Here is an 11,617-nt window from a genome sequence, read left to right on the forward strand (position 1 = left end):
TTGCTCTCCCGGCGGCGAGAAATTTTTTGGCCCGATAGCGGCGTGTTGCCTTTATTAGCGGGCGACACCCCCCGGCGCACGCGCCGCCCTAACCTACGATCGCGGCGTGTTTTTTTTTTGGCGGGCACAACCTCCGGCGGCACCGCCGTCGTAACCCAGTCCAACGCGGCTGTTGCATTCGTTGGCGGGCGACACCTCCCGGGGGCACGCGCCGCCCGTACCCAATCCCCTCGCGGCGGTTTTCTTTTTTTGGCGGGCGACACCTCCGGCCGCACAACCCTTTTTTTCCCAAATTCGCTCGCGGCGTGTTGCTTTTCGCCGGGAAGCGACAAATTTTTCCAAGTTCGCTCGCGGGTTTGCTTTTCGCCGGCAGCGGAAATTCTTCCAAGTGTTCGCGGCGTGTTGCCATCGCCGGGGAGCGAAATTTTATCCAAGTCCCCTTTTCCCCGTGTTGCACCGGGCCCGGCCCGGGGAAAATCTTCCAATCCGTTCGCGGCGTGTTTTCTTTTTGCGGCAGCGAGAAAATTTCCAAGTGCGAAACGCGGCGTGTTTCTTTCGTTGGCGGGCGACACTCCGGGGGGCACCGCCGCTCGTAACCCCAAATCCGATCGCGGCGTTTGCTTTCGTTGGCGGGCGACACCTCCGGCCGCACAAGCCCCTTTTCAAGTTTGCTCGCGGCGTGTTGCTTTCGCCCGGGGGACGACAAATCCCTTTCCCAAACCGTTCGCGGCGTGTTGCTTTCCGCCGGGCGAGCGAGAAAATTCATCCAATCCGTTTTGCGGGGTGTTTGCTTTCGTTCCCCGGGGAGCCCAAAATCTTCCAAATCCGTTTGCGCGTGTTTCTTTTTCCGCGAGCGAGAATTCATCCCAATCCGTTCCGGGTGGGTTTCTTTTTGCGCGAGCGAGAATTTTCCAAGTCCTTTTTGCGCGTTTGCTTCCCCCGCCGAGCGAGAAATTATCCTATTCCGTTCGCGGGGGTGTTGCTTTCGCCGGCGGCCCAGAAATTTTTCCAATTCCCTTTGCGGCGTGTTGCTTTTTCCGGCGGGGCGAGAATTCATCCAGTCCGTTCCGGCGTGTTCTTTTCCGTCGAAGGGGGGTGTCTCGTCCCAAAACCTACAAACGAATCCCCAACCGAGGGGTGAGTCTCAACATTTGCAGCGTGTACTGCTCTATCGAGTACAACACCCCGCCAGTACCTAAGGGCGTCTACAGACATTCCCAGTCCGACATCGAAAATTGGGTAAACCCCCTGGAAGAGCTGACATCGAAGGAACAAAAAGCACGCCTGCTATAACGCTCTTTGCCCGCCACAAGCCAGTTATCCTGTGGGTAACTTTTCTTTACAAAAACCTCTTGCAAAACTTCTTCATCAAGCCAAAAGATCGATAATAGGCCGTGCTTTCGCAGTCCTCTATGCTACTGAACAGCTAGAATCAAGCCAGCTTTTGCCCTTTGCTCTACGCGAGGTTTTCCTGTCCTCGCTGAGAGCTGGCCTAGGACACCTCGTTATTCTTTGACGATGACCACCGCCCCCAGTCAAACTTCCTCGCCATGGCAGGTCCTCGAATCGGATCACGCGGGAGTATTAACGGCAATCGGCCGTGGCGCTCACGCACACTCTGACACGCTTGCTCTATAAACCCCTTACCGCCGGGGCCGAGCCCCGGGCACGCGCTCCGCCCGCCTACCGATAAGTAAGGAAACGATGAAAAGTAGTGGTATTTCACCGGCGATGTTGCCATCTCCACTTATGCTACACCTCTCGTCCTCCTTACAACAGTGCCAGACTAGAGTCCGCTCAACAGGGTCTTTCCTTTCAAAAAAAAATAAACCAAAAAACCACCCTAATTTTTTCCAAGCCCGTCCCTTGGCAGTGGTTTCGCTAGACAGTCGATAGGGACAGTTATTGTAAGAGCTGTTGCCACGAAAGCAACAAGACTCCGGCTGCCCTTCGCCCCTACGGGCATAGACGCCACAACTGCAACTCTACCCACCGTCCCACGAACGTTCGCCCCCCGGAAAGGGAAAACGGCAGTAGAAAAATCCAGCATCGCCTGCTGGCGTACCGCAGGATGGACAGTTTAGCCGCTGGAAAACTAGCGATCCCTCCTGCCTCCTCCAAACCGATTTACCTCCTAGGGACCATTACGCCGTTGGACACCGGTATTCGTGTTAGGCTGGTACGGTCCGCATACTCGCCCGCCGCGCCACGGGGACCACGGGGAGGCCTGTCCATTTGTGTCCCTGCCTGGACACACTCTCTTATAATAACCCTGTGGGTGGAGTTTTTGGAAGGGCGGGAAGGTGACTCATTGATAGGGACTAGTGGGAATCTCGTTTAACCAGTCATCGCGCGTCACTAATTAGATGACGAGGCATTTGGCTCAACCTAGAGAGCCATGGTTACGACCGCACCGGGAATACTGGGGGGCGGTTAGCCCCCCCAGTAAGCGCCCCCCCGGGTGCCGTGCGCTACATCGCGGTTACACTACTTGCCCCTTCCTCCGCTAAAATCGGGATCCACACACTGGGATTTCCCCCCTTTACATCGCACATACCTGCTTATTACGTACGCCAGGACAAGTCGAACCTTCAGACGTAGGGGCCCGTTTTAAACCGCGCTTGCTTGAAATTTTCGGCACGTTGACTTCATAGCATCTGGGTAAAAATCCATTGCGGCGTCAACAAACACCCGCGAGGCCATCGCATGCTTTGTTTTTAATTAGACAAGTCGGATTCCCCTAGTCCGTGCCAGTTCTTGAGCTAGCGTTGAAATTGCGGCCGAGAGGACGACACGACGCTCGCCGCCGCCACGGAAGCCTCTTCGCACAAGGAAGATCGCGGGAGGCCCAAGGCACGGGACCGAGCTCGGATCCCGGACCCGGCGCGAGAACGCCGACCGTTCGCACCCTCTCCCATGCCGGCATCGTCAGCCAGACCGCTTTCCCGCCCAAAGCCCGCCACTTTGACCCCGCTCCTCAGATCCAATCCTTATCCGAAGTTACGGATTCCAAGTTTGCGACTTTCCCTTCTACATTATTCATCGACTAGAGGCTCTTTCCGGAGACCTGCTGCGGATATGGGTACGAACCCCAGGCGCGACAAAAAAAAAAAACTTCCACGCCACGGTGGCCCCTCCGGATTTTTCATCAATGGTCCGATGGGAAGATCCGGACAAACAAAAAACCGCCGCAACTGCGGTGCCTTCGCGTTCCAAAACGCCTACTTGCCCTATCTTCCTGCTAGAGGTTTCCTCCTCCTTCTCAGGGAACTTCCCCCCCCCCGAACGCTTATAAAGAAAAGAAAACTTTTCCCGGATCTCCCGACGGGCCGTCTCTAGGTCAATTTGGGTTCCCACCCCGACGAACCCTTCTTACGAGGGGGCCCGAATTGTATGCGGTTCCGCTGCCGGTTCGAATGGAAACACACCGGATTCCCTTTCGCGCACCGACGGCGTGTGTCTTTCGATAATATTATATTATTATTTCTCGACACTCGAGTATATTGGTACGCCTTCATTGACATAAGGATTTTCTGATTTCTTCTAAGGGCTTAGGATAGGATCGCACTACGTCGTGTGCAAACGGCTGTTCACAGCGAACCCTTTCTCCCACGTCAGTTCCTCCAGGACCAGGGCCTTCGCTGGAGTTATTGCTACTATCCACCAAATCTCCCCGACGGCGGCTCCAAACATGCTCGCGCCCAGACCCTTCGCGCTCACCGTCGCAACCCTCCTACTCGTTCAGGTCAGGTGCTTCGTGACGTACGCGACGCGTAGAAGACAACGGACTAACTGCTAACGCCCGCTCCCTCCCGGTTGGCCGCCACCCACTTGTCCTGCTGACGCAGAGTATAAGGCTCGATCGACGCTTCAGCGCCACCTTTTCAAGGCGATTATTTGCTTTTCGGTCAGGGTGAGTTGTTACACACTATCTTCCCCTTAGCGGATTCCGACTTCCACCATGGCCACCGTCCTGCTGTCTTTAAGGCAACCATCCGCCTTGGTAACGGCGTGTCCGTTACTAACCGCCTCGCGGGGCCGATCACACCGCCCGCCACTTGATCTTGAGGCTATGGCCCTAAGGCCCCCTACAACAAAACATACTGAGACACGGTCACCCTACCGTCACCCCAGGGCGCCCCACTACAAACCACAACCCCCAGAGGCGCCCCACTACGAAGGTGCCGGCATTAACCGCCGCACTGCAATTACCACCAACCCCACCACAGCCTCCACAGGCCTCTGATAGAGTGGGGGAACCGCCGGCAGGGTATATAGCCTTCTCGACGTAATGAGCCGGCACCATCCTGTTCCGGACCTCCTAGCCAGGCAACGGGCTTCTCGTTGTTACGGGACGCGCGGTTTTCCGGTTTTCTGGCCTCCTACTTTAGTATCGGGCCACGGGTTTCTCGTTGTTACGACGAGCCGTTGTTCCTGGTTTTCCGGTCTCTTCCTGCTACACACCGGGCAACGGGTTTCTCGTTGTTAACGCCATGTTTCCCGGTTTCCGGTCTCGTCCTGCTACAACACCACACGCCGGGCAACGGGTTTCTCGTTGTTACGCCGGTTTCCCGGTTTCCGGTCTCTTCCTGCTATCAGAAACGCCGGGTGACGGGTTTCTCGTATTCGCCGGGTTTCCCGGTTTCCGGTCGCGTTTTCCTGCTACAACACGCCCGGGCAACGGGTTTTTCTCGTTGTTTACCGCCCCGGTTTCCCCCCGTTTCCGGTCGTCTTCCTGCTATCCACCGGGTACGGTTCTCGTCATTACGGGCCGGTTTTCCCGTTCCGGTTCCTCTTTTCTTGCTTATGGCTATAACGCCTCCAACACCGTAATCTCTAATTTATAGACCGGGTAATTTGTAAATCTTTCCGGACCACCGCTACAGGCTATACGCCTCCTTATTTGTTTATTATACCGAGTATCCAATAGTTTCTCTAATTTAGGCTTTTATGCCAACAAACATTTCGTTTATACGAGTAGTCCATAAGTTTCTCATGATGCGTTTAATGCCACAAACCTTTCGTTTATACCGAGTAGTCAATAAGTTTCTCTATTTAGGCTTTATGCCAACAATCATTTTGTGTACTTGTTTCTTTTTGAATAACCAAAGCATTGTTAATAAGGAATAAGCGAGTCTGAATCTCCCCCTTCCTCCCGAATCCTGAACCGGCGAGCCGATCCGCGGCGTCGGGAAAAGGTGAACCGTTACCACATCCTTTCATGGTGTCCATGAGCGTCGAGTTGGGCGCCTTAATCTGCGTGTGGTTCATCCCCAGCGCCAGTTCTGCTTATCTGCTTACCAAATGGCCACTTGGCACTCTAATAATCCCGAATGCTCGTGGCTTCATAATTCAAGAAAAGCCATAGATCTCACCCATTTACAGTTTGAGAATAGGTTGAGGTCGTTTCGGCCCCCAAGGCCTCTAATCATTCGCTTTACCAGATGAGACTCGCGCGGCTTATCCGTGCGAACGCGGCCGATGCCAGCTTTTATCCTAGGGAAACTTCGGAGGGAACCAGCTTACTAGATGTTCGATAGTCTTTCGCACCCTATACCCAGTTCGACGAATCGATTTGCACGTCAGAAGCTCTACGGACTCTCAGGTTTTTACCCTGACTTCGTCCTGACCAGCATAGTTCACCCATCTTTCGGGTCCCAACGTGTACGCTCTGGTGCGCCTCTTCTCGCGATGAGAACGAGACGCCCCGGGAGTGTAGGCCGCATCGGACGTCGGCCCATCCTCCCTATGTCGACGGCCAGGGCCGAGAAGGGTTTCGTGTGAACCTCACTTTCATTACGCTTTTAGGTCTCGCGACAAGTCCCAATGACCTCGCGTAAATGTTAGACTCCTTGGTCGCGTGTTACAAGACGTGTCCCTAAGAGTACCTAAAGCAGTATCGTCGCCGACCGGTATTCGGTCTCCCGCGAGTAACCGCGGGGAGACGTTTCGCCGGTTTCTGCAGCCTGTCGAAGGTGTACCGTACTGTAACCAACACGGGCCAGGACCGGGGACTGGCGCTAAGTCCCGTACCCTCCGAGTACCGTGCGCGCGCTGTGCGCTACGGTCCGACGCACCGTGATAGTCGGCCGGATACCTGCGCTACCGCCGAGCAGCCTGCGGGCGACCGAGGTTTGTCGCGTGCCGTTTTAAAAATACCGGCGACGCGACAGACAAAAAACCGCACCCGGGCCGTAGAACCGGCCACCCAGCGGGGTCGCGAAACTTGTCTACTTGGGGAGAATGCACGACGACGGCGCCGACAGTCGGCGCCGGTAGCGTGCCCGCGCGCGAGTCCGCAAGACTCCGCGGGACCATCGCCGACTCGACTCGAAGCTAGCGCCGCGACGTGAATCTCCCCGTTCGATCTTTTGGGTTTCTTAGGTTTCCCCCTGAACGGTTTCACGTACTCTTGAACCTCTCTCAAAGTTCTTTTCACTTTCCCCTTATGTACTTGTTCGGTATCGTTCTCGTGGTCGCTATTTAGCTCTTAGATGAGTTTACCACCCCCTAGAGCTGCACTCTCACAACCTCGACTCTAAGGCGAGATCCCCTCCAGGCGCCGCCCCGTCGCCTACGAACGGGACTGCAACCCTCTACGGTAATTGGCCCATGATCAAGATGGCCTTGGACCGACGTCGGCACCTCGGGATAAGCGGATCTTCCCAAACCACCACATTTCCTTTCCCTGCGGCGGAAACCGCGGATTCGGTGCTGGGCTTTTCCTGTTCCCTCGCCGCTACTAAGGAAACCTGTTAGTTTCTTTCCTCCGCTAATATATGCTTAAATTCAGCGTGTAATCTCGCCTGCTCTGAGGTCGCGCTAGGTGAGTTTTCGGTAGCCGTTTGCCTCCTCCGCGTCGCTCATCGCGTCCTCCCTCTAAATATTATATTAATAAGAGGGAGAGAGAGAGAGCTCGAACGAGATATCAGCAAGCGTCAGCACACGAAATACTCTAGAAGGCAAATCGCCGGGGCGCTAAAACCGCACACACACCGCTTTTGTGGTAATGGAGAAAATATATCGCGGGTTTCGAGATTCTCGTCTCCGCTTCTCCCTTCCTTTTATAACGAATTCGGGCGGAATCGATTCGACGAGTACACGACGCTGCGCGCCGGTCCCCCCTTTTTCGCTATTACAAAAATTTCGTGGACAATCGGACACGCTGTCGGGCTCGCGATTCAAAATCCCTTCTCCGTAAAGAGGAAAGGTATTACGAATGCTCTCGTCTCTCCTCCGCCGGACGACGACGCGCCCGTATATTTCTTCTCCGTAATGCCCGTTATGTGTGCGGGCAGGGCGCCTCGGCCATAAGACGCCGCGAGCGCTATCGCAACCGAGAGACGCGGCACAGAGTGCGAGAGCAGTCCGGTCAGTCTGTGTGATGTACGAGAATAGAGACGTGATACAACGCTACAACATACTGTCGGAGACACGCCGCACTGCGCCGCTCTAGGAAAGCGTGCATCACCGTCCTGACCCTTTTTTTTTGCCGTTTGTTGCTCCCTTTTCGCGCGCGCTCTTACTCTCATCCCATTTCTGCCTCCTCGGCACTCGCGTACCCACACGACTTAATACCAAACACGTCTTCCCCCTCTTAATTCGCGCAGCATCTCTGGGCGCGCGTCCGCAACCGTTTTTACACGCTTTGTGCGCTTCTCCTCCTCATTATTATTATATTATTTCGGTGTGTCATTTCCAGACGCCACGCATTGGGGATTTGCCCGCGGCCGATCGGCGCGGCACAGACAAACCTCTGGCGAACGTGCCAACGTCGCTCGTACTCCCATTGTAAGCGTTGCACCGGGCACAGGCGACGCTCGCCGCCATTCTCTGTCGCCCTGCGTCGTGGCCGGTGCGCGCTTTTTGGGCGCAAGCAGTTTAGGGGTACTAACGAACCCTCAGCCAGCGTGTCCGGGAATTGTATCCGTGGACCGCAATGTGCGTTTCGAAATGTCGAATGTTTCATAGTGTCTGCCGTTTCACAAGTTGACGACAATTAGCTGCGTCTTTATCGACCCACGACAATGATCCACCGTTCAGGGTAATCGTTTCAAATTTTTGTCGTCGCGAGAACGCGCTTCTCGTTCAACCATCGTGGTCTCTTGCTCTCGGACGAGAGAGAGAGAATAATCGGGTAATCTTCGATCAGCCTGTCCGCGCGCGTCGAGACGCCGCGGACCGCCGCCTCCCGCCAGGGAAGGCTAACGGCACAAAGATGAGTGGTGTGTTTCTCTCGTTGGAGCGGCTCTCCCGCAACGGGAGAGCCGGGGCGGAAGCTGTGAAGAAACCTTCGGACCGACTCAGTTGACAGATTGGTCCGAAATATCATCGATCCTTTTCTTCTCTGTGTTATATATATATTATAATATATATGGGGGGGTCCTCTCGCTCTCTCGCTCGGCACTCGCGTCACAACCCCGTGTGTTCTCGGCACGCTGACCGCTGCCCCTTTGGCCCCGCGACAACGGGTAGTGCCGCGTCTACGAACGTCGTGGTGCTGCACAGCACGCGTGCTCGGGCATAGTTACTCACCGGTTCGCGCTCAACTTTCCGAATCGACGCTCGTTTTGTGTGTGGCCGGAGGATGGCTACACACGTCGAGCGTGAGCGCGAAGCTATCTCGCTCCGAATCGTCTCGTTGAAACACGCGGTCGCTGCTGCTCTTGCTTGCGACTATTTCGTGTCAGAGAGCGCGATCACCAGCGTCCGTTGTATATCAAAACACAATCCACAAATTCCGTCAATCCGTTTTTGTTTTTTAAAATTTTTTTTTTTTTTTTTGTGTTTCTTTTTCTCTAGAGCGCATTTTCAGCGCGGTCCATTCAGTGTCGCCGACTGCTTCGAGCGCGCGTCTCTCCCAAAAAGAGGACTCTCGCTCAGAGCAGGACCTCCGGCACGTTAATGAGCCTTCGCAGGTTTTCCCTACGAAAGCCCCTGTTACGACTTTTACTTCCTCTAAATGATCAAGTTTGGTCATCTCACCGGCAACATCGGCAATGCGAACATTGCCGCGCACTCCAGTCCTAAGACCCACTAAATCATTCAATCGGTAGTAGCGACTGGCGAGCGGGCGGTGTGTAACAAAGGCAGGGACATAATCCACGCGAGCTATGACTCGCCGCTTACTTGGGAATTCCTCGTTCATGGGGACAATTGCACCCCAATCCCTTGCACGAAGGAGGTTCAGCGGGTTTACCCGGGCCTTTCGCCAGGGAACCACGCTATTCCTTCAGTGAGCGCGCGTGTCGGCCCAGAATCAATCTAGGGATTCACAGAACCTGTTATTGCTCAATCTCGTGCGGCTAGAACTGCCGCCTGTCCCTCTAAGCAGATTCTGTTTGTACGTTGGTAGTAAAACCCGCCATCCGAAGCTCGGGGGTCCCTTCGCGATACGCATAAGGTCACGCCTATTAGGCAGGCTAGATGTCTCGTTCGTTATCGGAATTACCAGACAAATCGCTCCACCAACTAATGACCTGGCCATGCCCACCACCCACCGAATCAAGAAAGAGCGATCAATCTGTCAATCCTTCCGGGGTGTCTGGGCCTGGTGAGGTTCCGTGTTGGAGTCACATTAAGCCGCATGCTCCCACTCCTGGGTGCCCTTTCCGTCAATTCCCCTTTAAGTTTTCAGCTTTGGCAAACCATATTTTTCCCCCGGAACCCAAAGCTTTTAGTTTCCCGGAAAGCGGCCCGCCGAGTCATCGGAGGAACTTCGGCGGATCGCTAGCTGGCTCGTTTATGGTTAGAACTAGGGCGGTATCTGATCCGGCCTTCGAACCTCTAACTTTTCGTTCGTGATTAATGAAAACCTTTTTTGGCAAATGCTTTCGCTTCTGTCCGTCTTGCGACGATCCAGATTCACCTCTACGGCGCAATACGAATGCCCCCATCTGTCCCATTTCATTACCTCGGGGTTCCGAAAACCAACCAATAGAACCGAGGTCCTATCCATTATTCCATGCACGAGTATTCAGGCGAAGGTACCTGCTTTAAGCACGCTAATTTGTTTCATGTAAACGTACCGGCTCGACTCGACACTATACAGAGCACCGCGACGGGATATTAGTGTGGCCGTCCCTCGCGAGGCCTAAGCCCAACCACCGGTAGACGTCCACATCACGCCATTAAACACCGCGAGCGTTGAACCGACGTGATGCGACACAGATTCACTTACGAGCGTTTTAACGCCAAACCACTTAATAGCGCTATTGGAGTTCTGGATTACCGCGGCTGCTGGCACCCTGGGTGCATTGAGACTTGCCCTCCAATGGTCTCGTTAACAGATTTAAAGTGTATCTTATTCCGATTACGGTCCTCGGATGGTCCCGTATCGTCTTTTTCGTCACTACCTCTCCGTGGCCGGGAGTGGGTAATTTGCGCGCCTCTGCCTTCCTTGGATGGGTAGCCGTTTCTCAGGCTCCCTCTCCGGTAATCGAACCCTGATTCCCCTTACCCGTTACAAACTGTAGGCTCTCAGAACCTACCATCGGCGACGGTACGGAGAGCGGTCGAAACACGCCGAGTGGCGAGAGACTCGAGAAAGTACGTTTACGACTCGTCCGGACTCGCCTCGACCTCGTCGACGCGCCGAGCGCGACGTATCTCTTATAGTACCCAACCGGCCGGCCAGGCGGTCGGCGACGCACGGTCTACGCACGGCCGTATGCGAGCGCGAGCGCCGAAGGCGCGTTCAATCGAGGACATAGTCGCGGAGAGCGAAACGATCGAAAAGTCCTATTGTACGATAAATCATTATCACGATAGCAGTATGGCGAATGTCAAACAACGATAATTAGCATTAATTAAGAAGGAAAAAACGAAATGCAGGGACAATAAGGTATAAGCACCGACGGTACCTCCGGGCCGGACCGGCACCTCCGGGCCGGGCGGACACCTCCGGGTCGGCGACACCTCAGGGCCGGCGACCGCCGGAACCACCGGAGCCGGCGAACCTCCGGGCCGGGCGACACCTCCGGGAACCACGGCCGACCGGCGGCAACCTCCGGGCCGGGCGGCACCTCCGGGCCGGGCGACACCTCCGGGAACCACGGCCGACCGGCGCACCTCCGACCGGCGACACCTCCGGGCCGAGCGACACCTCCGGAACCACGGCCGACCGGCGAACCCTCCGGGACGGGCGGCACCTCCGCGACGACCGAATGATCTCTCGAAGTCAGACGACGCCGGCAGTACCTCCGGAACACTTAACGACGATTTACGGCGCCGCAACGAGGAGAGCTACGTAAAAACGTTTTCGGACGAAAGTTACTTACTATTCGGCGCTCGCTCGACATAAGGGCGCTGTCCGATTACTAATTCGAAACGTGTCTCTCAAACCCACGTGTCGGAGACATATATTTCGAATTATTACGATGATACGCAACACGCAAGCTGCGGTGACCGCGATTACGGTACGGAACACTCGCCCGATGCGAAATCGACGCGCGCGGCAACCGAGACGGCTCGTTACGGGCGTGATTATACGTGCGGCACCACATAACCGGCCGGCGTCAACTTAGGAGGACGGCAAACCTCCCGGGCGACCCCCAATGATTTCACAAGTCCCTCGCCCCCGGGGGTACCCTCCGGGGGATTGACGGCAGTAGCGCCG

At 55.4% G+C, this 11,617-nt stretch overlaps 1 pseudogene; it reads right to left on the bottom strand.

Moving 5' to 3' along the window:
• Nucleotides 1-1,117: 1,117 nt before the first annotated feature.
• Nucleotides 1,118-6,820, bottom strand: LOC146724012 (large subunit ribosomal RNA; annotated as a pseudogene).
• Nucleotides 6,821-11,617: the final 4,797 nt, after the last annotated feature.

This window comes from Nylanderia fulva, unplaced genomic scaffold (genome assembly GCF_048542155.1).
Source record: "Nylanderia fulva isolate GAGA-0341 unplaced genomic scaffold, ASM4854215v1 Scaffold1546, whole genome shotgun sequence".
Lineage (NCBI taxonomy): Eukaryota > Metazoa > Arthropoda > Insecta > Hymenoptera > Formicidae > Nylanderia > Nylanderia fulva.